Source organism: Canis aureus, chromosome 36, assembly GCF_053574225.1.
Source record: "Canis aureus isolate CA01 chromosome 36, VMU_Caureus_v.1.0, whole genome shotgun sequence".
In the NCBI taxonomy this organism is placed as follows: Eukaryota; Metazoa; Chordata; class Mammalia; order Carnivora; family Canidae; genus Canis; species Canis aureus.
The window spans coordinates 33694929-33707031 of record NC_135646.1 but is presented as its reverse complement, the minus strand read 5'-3'; positions in this window follow the sequence as shown (position 1 = coordinate 33707031).

The following is a 12103-nucleotide window of genomic DNA, read 5'->3' as shown; positions in this document are numbered from 1 at the left end:
GTGACCCACAGATCCAGGTCGCAGACCTAGGGCAGCCCTGAGGATCCCGGTACACCCCAGGGTGGGGAGAGCAGGGGTAGGCTGGTGGGCCCCACCCGCACCCACACCAGGAAGCAAGCTCCTCCAGATACTCGGGCCCCAGGAGGCCCGAGGCCAGGGTCCAGCTGCCCTGCGGGTACCCAGCGCAGGAGCCCATGAGCTGCAGGTCCAGTTCAGCTCTGCTGTCCTCAGAACAGTCTCTCAGCCTGAAACCTCAGGACACACGCCCCCACCCGGAGTCCACACATGCTCCCAGGTGGGGAACTCCAGCACTCAACCCCCAACCCATGTGATTCTTGTCCTCCCGTAAAGGACTGAAAGGTCTCCCTCCCCAGGTGAAGGCGCGCACCCATGGCTCTGAGCCCGTTTACTGTAGAAAGTCAATAAAGTGTAGTGGTGTAAAAATGCACAGCCAGCCCTTTTCTGTGTCTCCCAGAACTCTGTGCACGGGGTGTGGAGAGACCCACAGAGAGGAGGAGGGGGCACCCCCCAGGCCCCAAACAGCCCCTGCAGGGACACCGCAAGGCATACACAGCTGACATCCCCACGTGCCTTCCAGGGGTGGCCAGACGCCAGGGTCAGGACCCCTCAGACTATACTGGGACTCATCCTGTGCCCCGTGGGCCAGAATGGGCTAGGACAGAGTGACAGCCAGGAAACCTCAGGTCACCAGGGTCTGTTCAAAGCGACCTGGGAGGTCTCTGCTCCCTCTGTTCAGGAGGCCGGGGCTGGCCCAGTTCCAGGGCACGTACTACCCTCCCCGCACACCCATGCCAGTGTGCCTGGGGCACAGAGGGCCTTTGGGGCGCTCAGCGTGGCCCTGGAAGGGATGTCAGGACAGCAGGCCCTTGTGTTGTGCCCAAGACTACGAATCTGAGAAACCACCAAGGAGCTGACACCGAAGCAAACTCCCAAGGGTTTCTCTACTTGGATCCCGAGACTAAGAGGCATAGCAGATTTATAGGGTCAGTGGACTGTGGGATATGCAGAAATTTGCACAGTCATGTCAGTCAACACGCAGGTGGCTGACTGAATTACACCTTACACTATAGTATCCACTTGAGCTGGCCTATTACTTTGGTCAGAATCGGTGCGCAGTTTTGGGGGACACAAAGCAGGGTTATATTGTTATGAGCCGATTTCCCATTAGGGTGTGCCCAGCAGCTTGACTTGGGTGGGGCAGCGCCTTAAGCCATAAGCTGGTCATTTGGGGGTCATAGGGGAAGTGGTGGGTGTAGCGCAAAATGGAATCTGTCCTGCTCTGCTTGTCCAGGGGTACGGGAAGTTTGTTAAATTTCTTGGGTCCCAACTTGCAGCTCATGCACCTGGGCAACGCTCACCAGGTGGACTCAGCGTGCACACCTTGTGGTGCTGGATCTATCACACCAGCGTGTGGAGGACACCCTCCTCGCCCTAGTGAGTAGGGGCTGGGTGAGCATGAGGCTCGGCCTGAAAGCCAGGCAGCACAGGGGACTGAGGAACCCCAGCCCCATCCCCACCCTGACCACACAAATGCAGCCTCAGCGCTCCCCGCCATGGGCACCCAGTTCCTCAGGAGCTCCCGCCAGGGAGGCCCCGAGGTCTGACTCCCTGCTGGAGAGGCATCGGGGAGAACAGAAGCAGCCGGAGCTCGGCAAGACCCACTGCTGGACATGGGAATGTGGCCAAGCCAGACCTACCACCTCAGCTGACCCCTCAGCTGAAATTCAGTACAGGAGCGAGCCGCGGGTCGGCCAGGAAAGCCCAGCTAGCCACCCAGCATCAGCACGAGAAATGATGTTGTACCAACCAATTCGGCGTTTGGGATACCCAGACAGAGGATCTGATAGCTGCACATGATAGCTTCATGTAATAGACACACACACACCCCACAAACAACAAAAGTCAGAATCCCCCCAAAGTTGTCAAACAGCAGCTGGATGGTTACATACACAATGCTGTGGTCCCCAGTAGGATACCTGGAAGATGCTATAAACCATGACTGCAGAGGTGCTGGAGGCATGGTGATGTGCCTGCTGTGTTCCAAAAAGGAACGCAGAGGGGCAGGAAGAATCCTACGGAGGGGGGGGCCTCCTAGGAAAGGACACCAAGTCCCTGTGAAGGCTACGGTTGGTGAAATCTTTCCTCTTCTCTTTCAGCTTCTGCTTTTCCTCCTAAAGGCCATTTTCCTCAATCATAATAGCAAAAATTTATTTTATGTTTTTAAATTTCTTTTTATTGGAGTCCAATTTGTATGAATTCTTTCTTCAGCAAGGGTGTCATTCAGGATAGAAGGAAAGATTTTCCCAGACAGGCAAAGTATAAAGGAGTTCATGACTGCTAAACCAGTCCACTAAGGAATTTTAAGAGGGACTATTCTAGTGGGGGAAAAAAAGAGACAAAAGGAACAAAGACTAGAAAGGACCAGAGAACGTCACCAGAAACACCAACTCTACATGTAAAACAAAGGCACAAAGTTCATATCTTTGAATAAGCACTTTGAATGCTAATACTAAATGCTCCAATCAAAAGATAGAGGGTATCAGAGTGGCTTAAAAAACAGGATCCGGGATGCCTGGGTGGCTCAGGGGTTAAGTCTCTGCCTTTGACTCAGGGTGTGATTCTAGAGTCTGGGATCGAGTCCCATATTGGGGTCCCGGTGGGGAGCCTGCTTCTTTCTTGGCCTAATTTTCTGCCTCTGTCTCTGTCTCTGTCTCTCTCTCTCTCTCATGCTCTCAAAAATAAAATTGTTATTAAAAAAAAACAAGGTCGATCGGCATGCTGCCTAATAGATGCTCACCTTAGACCTATAGACAACAGCAGATTGAAAGGTAGGGGATGTAAATCATCTATCATGCTAATGGTTATGAAAAGAAAGCTGGAGACCAATACTTATATTAGAGACATTAGATTTGAAACCAAACCCTGGGGGTCACCTGGTGGCTCAGTGGTTGAGCATCTGCCTTCAGCTCAAGGTGTGTTCGTGGGATCCCTGGTTCGAGTCCCACATTGGCATCCCTTTGGGGAGCCTCTCTCCCTCTACCTATGTTTCTGCTTCTACTTCTCTGTGTATCTCTCATGAATAAATAAATAAATAAAATATTTAATCTCAAAAAGAAAGAACAAATACTGTAAGAAGTGATGAAGAAGGGCATTATTTCATAGTTAAAAAGACTCTGTGCAGAGGGGGCAGCGGGTCCCTGGGAACAGCTAGGTGGCGGCGCCTAGGGCAGAGGAAGTGGCTTCGTGTGGAGGGGGCTGCGGGGCTCCAGGAGCAGCTCAGAGGGGCTATGACGGCTCCGTGGAGAGGTGCCTACCCGGCCGGGAGCGAGAATCCAACAGCGCAGGCCAGGGAGCACAGGGATGGGACACAGCCCAGGATTCGGCCTCCCCCGGGACAGGCAGAGGCCTGGAGGGCCCAGGACAGCAAGGACGCTCCTGCTCAGAGCTGAGAAGATCAGCAGCCCTGCCCCAGAGCCTCCAGGCCCTGCAGACGGTCTGCTCCAGAGTTACTGGGGAGGCTGAATACAGGTGTTCCGACCTGGCTGCTGCCACTGGGGTTGTTCCTCCTTGGGCGTCACAGGGTATACAACCCCCACTGAGCGCTTCACCAGGCAGGGGGAGAGGAGCTCCCCCAAGGGCTAGCACCTGAAAATCAGCACAACAGGCCCCTCCCCCAGAAGACCAGCTAGACGGACAAGTTCCAGGGGAAGTCAAGGAACTTAAAGTAGACAGAATCAGAAGATACTCCCCCATGATTTTTTTAAATTTCTGATTGCTTCCCCCATCCTTTCCCCCCTTTCTTTCTTTTTCTTTCTCCTTTTATTCTCTTTTTTGCTTTTTTCTTCATTTTTCCTTTTTTCTTTTTCTCTTCTCTTTTTTTTCTCTCTCTTCTCTTTTTCTCCTTTTCCCAATACAACTTGTTTTCGCCACTCTGCACTGAGCAAAATGACTAGAAGGAAAACCTCACCTCAAAAGAAAAAACAGTGCTCTCTCCCACAGAGTTACAAATCTGGATTACAACTCAATGTCAGAAAACCAATTCATAAGCACTATTATACAGCTACTGGTGTCCCTAGAAAAAAGTATAAAGGACTCAAGAGACTTCATGACTGCAGAATTTAGATACAATCAGGCAGAAAGTAAAAAACAATTGAATGAGATGCAATCCAAACTAGAATTCCTAATGACGAGGGTTAACGAGGTGGAAGAACGAGTGAGTGACATAGAAGACAAGTTGATGGCAACGAGGAAAACTGAGGAAGAAAGAGACAGACAATTAAGAGACCAGGAAGACAGATTAAGGGAAATAAATGACAGCCTGAGGAAGAAAAACCTATGTGTAATTGGGGATCCTGAGGGCGCCGAAAGGGACAGAGGGACAGAATATGTATTTGAACAAATCCTAGCTGAAAACTTTCCTAATCTGGGAAGGGAAACAGGCATTCAGATCCAGGAAATAGAGAGATCCCCCCTAAAATCAATAAAAACCGTCCAACACCTCGATTTAATAGTGAAGCTTGCAAATTCCAAAGATAAAGAGAAGATCCTTAAAGCAGCAAGAGACAAGAAATCCCTGACCTTTATGGGGAGGATCAGACCTCTACAAAGCGACCTGGCAGCCCAGAAAGTGCTGGCTGGATATATTCAGGGTCCTCCATGAGAATAACATGCAACCAAGAATACTTTATCCAGCCAGGCTCTCATTCAAAATGGAAGGACAGATAAAGAGCTTTCAAGACAGGCAGGAACTGAAAGAATATGTGACCTCCAAACCACCTCTGCAAGAAATTATAAGGGGGACTCTTAAAATTCCCCTTTAAGAAGAAGTTCAGTGGAACAATCGACAAAAACAAGGACTGAATAGATGTCATGATGACACTAAACTCATATCTGTTGATAGTAACTCTGAACGTGAATGGGCTTAATGACCCCTTCAAAGGCGCAGGGTTTCAGACTGGATAAAAAATCAGGACCCCAAAAAAAAAAATCAGGACCCAACTATTTGCTTTCTACAAGAGACTCATATTAGACAGAAGGACACCTACAATCTGAAAATAATGGGTTGGAGAACCATTTACCATTCAAATGGTCCTCAAAAGAAAGCAGTGAAAAAAAAAAAGAAAGAAAGCAGTGGTAGCCATCCATATATCAGATAAACTAAAATTTACCCCGAGGACTATAGTGAGAGATGAAGACGGACACTAAATCATACTTAAAGGATCTATCCAACAAGAGGGCTTAACAATCCTCAATATATATTCTCCGAATATCGGAGCTGCCAAATATTTAAACCAATTAATAACGAAATTGAAGAAATACTTAGATAATAATTATCTTATACTTGGTGACTTCAATATAGGTCTTTCTACCCTCGATAGGTCTTCTAAGCACAACATCTCCAAAGAAACGAGAGCTTTAAATGATACACTGGAGCAGATAGATTTCACAGATATCTACAGAACTTTACATCCAAACTGAACTGAATAAACATTCTTCTCAAGTGCACATGGAACGTTCTCCAGAATAGACCACATACTGGGTCACAAATCATGTCTGAACCGATACCAAAAGATTCAGATCATCCCCTGCATATTCTCAGACCATAATGCCTTAAAATTAGAACTAAATCACAACAAGAAGTTTGGAAGGACCTCAAACACCTGGAGGTTAAGGACCATCCTGCTAAAAGATGAAAGGTTCAACCAGGATATTGAGGAAGAATTAAAAGGATTCATGGAAACTAATTGGAATGAAGATACAAATGTTCAAAATCTTTGGCATGCAGCAAAAGCAGTCCTAAGAGGGAAATACATCACTATAGAAGCATCCATTCAAAAACTGGAAAGATCTCAAATACAAAAGCTAACCTTACTCATAAAGGAGCTAGAGAAAAAAAACAGCAGCTAGATCCTACACCCAAACAGAATAAGAGATTTAATTAAAATTAGAGCAGACCTCAAGGAAACTGAGACCATAAGAAATGTGGAACAGATCACCAAAACCAGGAGTTGGTTCTTTGAAAGAATTAATACCATACATAAACCATTAGCCAGTCTTATTAAGAAGAGAGACAAGACTCAAATTAATAAAATCATGAATGAGAAAGGAGAGATCACTACCAACACCAAGGAAATACAAGCGATTTTAAAAGCATATTATGAACAGCTATACGGAAATAAATTAGGCAATCTAGAAGAAATGGACGCTTTCCTGGAAAGCCACAAACTACCAAAACTGGAACAGGAAGACATAGAAAACCTAAACAGGCCAATAACCAGGGAGGAAATTGAAGCAGTCATCAAAAATCTCCCAAGTCACAAAAGTCCAGGGCCAGATGGCTTCCCAGGGGAATTCTATCAAACGTTTAAAGAAGAAACCATACCTCTCCTACTAAAGCTGTTTGGAAAGATAGAAAGAGATGGAGTACTTCCAAATTCGTTCTAAGAAGCCAGCATCACCTTATCCAAAACCAGAGAAAGACCCCACCAAAAAGGAGAATACAGACCAATATCCCTGATGAACATGGATGCAAAAATTCTCAACAAGATACTAGCCAATAGGATCCAACAATACATTAAGAATATTATTCACTATGACCAAGTAGGGTTTATCCCTGGGACACAAGGCTGGTTCAACACGTGTAAAAAAATCAATGTCATTCATCATATCAGCAAGAGAAAAACCAAGAACCATATGATCCTCTCATTAGATGCAGAGAAAGCATTTGACAAAATAGAGCATCCATTCCTGATGAAAACTCTTCAGAGCATAGGGATAGAGGGAACATTCCTCGATATCTTAAAAGCCATCTACGAAAAGCCCAGAGCAAATATCATTCTCAGTGGCGCAGCACTGGGAGGCTTTCCCCTAATATCAGGAACAAGACAAGGATGTCCACTCTCACCATTGCTATTCAACATAGTCTGGAAGTCCTAGCCTTAGCAGTCAGACAGCAAAAAGACATTAAAGGCATTCAAATTGGCAAAGAAGAAGTCAAAATCTCCCTCTTCTCAGATGACATGATACTCTACCTAGAACACCCAAAAGCCTCCACCCCAAGATTGCTAGAACTCATACAGCAATTTGGTAGCATTGCAATATAAAAACTCAATAGCCAGAAATCAATGGCATGTCTATACACTGACAATGAGACTGAGGAAAGAGAAATTAAGGAGTCAATTTCATTTTCAGTTGCACCCAAATCAAAAGATATCTAGGAATAAACCTAACCAAGGAGGTAAATGATCTATACCCTACAAACAATAGAACACTTCTGAAAGAAAATGAGGAAGACACAAAGAGATGGAAAAATATTCCATGCTCATCGATTGGCAGAATTAATATTGTGAAAATGTCAATGTTACCCAGGCAACGTACACGTTTAATGCAATCCCTATCAAAATACCATGGACTTTCTTCAGAGAGTTAGAACAAATTATTTTAAGATTTGTGTGGAATCAGAAAAGACCCCAAAAGCCAGGGGAATTTTAAAAAAGAAAACCATATCTGGGGGCATCACAATGCCAGATTTCAGGTTGTACTACAATGCTGTGGTCATCAAGACAGTGTGGTACTGGCACAAAAACAGACACATAGATCAATGGAACAGAATAGAGAACCCAGAAGTGGACCTTGAAATTTATGGTCAACTAATATTCGATAAAGGAGGAAAGACTATCCATTGGAAGAAAGACAGTCTCTTCAATAGATGGTGCTGGGAAAATTGGATATCCACCTTCAGAAGAATGAAACTGGACCACTCTCTTTCACCATAAACAAAGATAAACTCAAAATGGATGAAAGATCTAAATGTGAGACAAGAGTCCATCAAAATCTTAGAGGAGAACACAAGCAACACCCGTTTTAAACTTGGACACAGCAACTTCTTGAAACGTACATCCATGAAGGCAAAAGAAACAAAAGCAAAAATGAACTATTGTGACTTCATCAAGATAAGAAGCTTTTGCACAGCAAAGGATACAGTCAACATAACTAAAAGACAACCTACAGCATGGGAGAAGATATATGCAAAAGACGTTTCAGATAAAGGGCTAGTTTCCAAGATCTATAAAGAACTTCTTAAAATCAACACCAAAGAGACAAACAATCCAATCATGAAATGAGCAAAAGACATGAAGAGAAATCTCACAGAGGAAGACACTGACATGGCAACATGCACATGAAAACATGCTCTGCATCACTTGCCCTTAGGGATATACAAATCAAAATCACAATGAGATACCACCTCACACCATTGAGAATGGGGAAAATGAACAAGGCAGGAAACCACAAATGTTGGAGAGGATGCGGAGAAAAGGGAACCCTCTTACACTGCTGTTGGGAATGTGAACTGGTGCAGTCACTCTGGAAAACTGTGTGGAGGTTCCACAAAGTGTTAAAAATAGACCTGCCCGATGACTCAGCAATTGCACTATTGGGGATTTACCCCAAAGATTCAGATGCAATGAAACGCCGGGACACCTGCACCCCAATGTTTATAGCAGAATGTCCACAATAGCCAAACAGTGTCAGGAGCCTTGGTGTCCATCGAAAGATGAATGGATAAAGAAGATGTGGTTTATGTATACAACGGAATAATATTCAACCTTTAGAAACGACAAATACCCAAAATTTGTTTCAACGTGGATGGAATTGGAGGCTGTTATGCTGAGTGAAGTAAGTCAATCGTAGAAGGACAAACAGTGTATGTTCTCATTCCTTTGGGGAATATAAATAATTGTGAAAGGGAATATAAGGAAATGGAGAAGAAACGTTTGGGAAATATCAGAAAGGGAGAGAGATCATAAAGACTCCTAATTCTGGGAAAAGAACTAGCAGTGCTGGAAGGGGAGGAGGGCGGGGGGTGGGGGTGAATGGGTGACGTGCACTGAGGGGGACACTTGACGGGATGAGCACTGCGTGTTATTCTGTATGTTGGTCAATTGAACACCAATAAAAAATAAATTTATTTAAAGAAAAAAGATCAAACAACTGCATATTTATGCTGCCAACATGAGAGTACCGAAATATAGAAACGAATTAACAACAAACGTACAGGAACACACTGATAATAATACAATGACTGGGCATTTTAACACCCACTTATGGCAATGGACTGATCGTCTATGCAGAAAATCAACAGGGGAACAATAGGCTTGACACACTGGACCAAAGTGACTCAACAGATATAGTCTGAACATTTCTTCCTAAAGCAGAATACACATTCCTTTCAAGTGCACATGGGACATTCTCCAGAATACATTATATCATGGACCACAAATCAGCCCTCAACAGGTACAACGGGTACAAGAAGGATGGTATCACACCATGTATATTTTCGGACGACGACGCTATGAAACTTGAAGTCGACAGTAAGAAAAAAATTGAACAGACCAAATATTTGTGGAGATTATGATCATCCTACCAGAGAATGAATGGAGTAACCAGGAAATTAAAGAGGAAATTTAAAACAAATAAAAATGAAAACATGTTTCTTCAAACCTCTAGGATGTAGCAAAGACAGTCCTTAGAGGGAAGTAGATAGCAATACAGGCCTACCTCAAGAAACAAGAAGTCTCCAATACACAACCCAACACTACACCTAAAGGAGCTGGAAAAGGAATAGGGAACAAATCCTAAGGCCTCCTTAAGAAGGAAAAAATAAAGATGAGAGCAGAAATAATCAATACAGAAACAACAAAACAGTAGAATGGAATAATGAAACTAAGAACAGGTTCTTCAAAATAACTAAGAAAATGGATCAAGCCCTAGCCAGCCTTATCAACAAGAAAACAGAAAAGAACTAAATAAATAAAATCACAAAAGAGAGAAGAGAGATCACAATCAACACCAGAAAATAAGACAATTATAAGGGAATACTATAAAAGATTATACGCTAACATCCTGGGAGACCAGTATGAATTGGAGAGATCCCTAGAAATGTGCAAAGGAGCAAATCTGAAAGAGGAAGAAATGGAAAAAGTGACTAGACCCATAACTAGCAAAGGAATTTAATCAGCAAGGCACCTGGGTGCCTCAGTGGTTGAGCATCTGCTTTGGCTCAGGTAATGATCCCGGGATCCTGGGGAATCATGTCCCACATCAGGCTCCCTGCGTGGAGCCTCATTTTCCCCCTGCCTATACCCCAGCCTTTCTGTGTCTTGCATGAATACATAAATAAAATATTTAAAAAAGAAAAAAAGATAAAAAGATGAGAAAGGACCCAAATAAAATCACAAATGAGATAAGAGAAATAACAACCAAAACTAGAGAAATAAGAACGTTTATAAGAGAACATTATGAAAAATTATATGCCAGCAACCTAGAACCTGGAAGAAATAGATCAATTCCTGGAAATATATAACACAGCAAAAATGAAAAAGGAAGAAATAAGAAACTAGAACACACAGATAACCAGCAACGAAATTGAATCAGCAATCAGGAATCTCCCAACAGGAGATGCTTAGATCAATAGAATAGAATGGAATGCCGAAACAAGATACAAACCTGTAACACTATGATCCATTAATCGACAACAAGGCAGCAGGGAATATCCAATGGCATAAAGACAGTCTCTTCAACAAACCCTAACCCTGACCCCAGGATAAGAACAAATGGTGTTGGGAAAACCAGGCAGCCACATGCAGAAGAATGAAACTGGACCACTTTCTTACACAATATATATAAAAAATAAATTCAAAATGGATGAAAGACCTAAATGTGAGACCTGAAACCATAAAAAGAAGAAAAGATAGGCAACAACGTCTTTGACGTTGGCCATTGGATCTTCTTTCTAGATGTGCCTCTGAGTTGAGGGAAACAAAAGCAAAAATACTCTTGGGACTTCATCAAATTCAAAAGCTTCTGCAAAATGAAAGAAACAACCAACGCTAAAAGGCAACATACAAAATGAAAGGAGATATTTGTAAATAACACATCCAATAAACAGTTAGTATGCAAAATACGCAAAGCAAATATAAATCTCAACCTCCTAAACACAAATTATCCAACTACAGATGGGTAGAAGACATGAATGGACTTTGTCTCTGACAAGACATCCAGATGGCCACCAGACACCGAAAGACACTCCGCGTCACCCATCATCAGGGAAATTCAAATGAAAACCACAATAAGATGTCACCTAACAGCCGACAGAATGGCTAAAATTAACAACAGAAGAAACAACAGGTGTTGTTGAGGCTATAGAGAAGAGGGAGCCCCCTTACACTCCTGGTGGGCATGCGAACAGTTGCAGCCACTGTGAAAAACACTGTGGAGGGTCCTCGAGATGTTAAAAATAGGGGATCCCTGGGTGGTGCAGCGGTTTGGTACCTGCCTTTGGCCCATGTCGCGATCCTGGTGACCTGGGATTGAATCCCACGTCGGACTAACAGTGCACGGAGCCTGCTTCTCCCTCTGCCTGTGTCTCTGCCTCTCTCTCTGTGACTATCATAAAAAAAATTAAAAAAGAAGTTAAAAATAGCACTACCCTACGATTCCAAAATTGCAGAGCTAGGTATTTACCCCGAGGATACAAAAGTCTTTTAGTAGATTCCAAGTCGGACACGCAGACCAGTGTTTGTAGCAGCGTTATCAACAACAGCCAAACTGGGGATACAGCCCAGATGTCCATCGACAGATGAATGGGCAGAGACGATGTGGTAAGTATACCCACTGCGACATCACTGGGTCATCAGAAGCGATGAAATGAAGCCATTTACAATGATGTGGGAGAAGTGGAAAGGACTTATGCTTAATGAACTCAGTCAGTCAGAGAAAGATATGAAATACCATACAATTGCATTCACATGTGAATTTTAAGAAACCAGACAAACTGGCAAAGGGGCCGAGGGGGGGATGAGAGAAGCAAACAAAAAAACACACTCTTAACCACAGAGAATCAACTAATAAATACCAGAGGAAGGTGAGGGAGATGGGGAATCAGGGGATGGGGATAGTGGAGAGCACCTGTGGCCAGTACCAGGCATTGTAACCAAGAGTTGAATCACTATGTGGTAAACCTGAAACTATATCATACTGTGTATACAAACAGGAATTCAAGTAAAACTTTAAAATAATAATT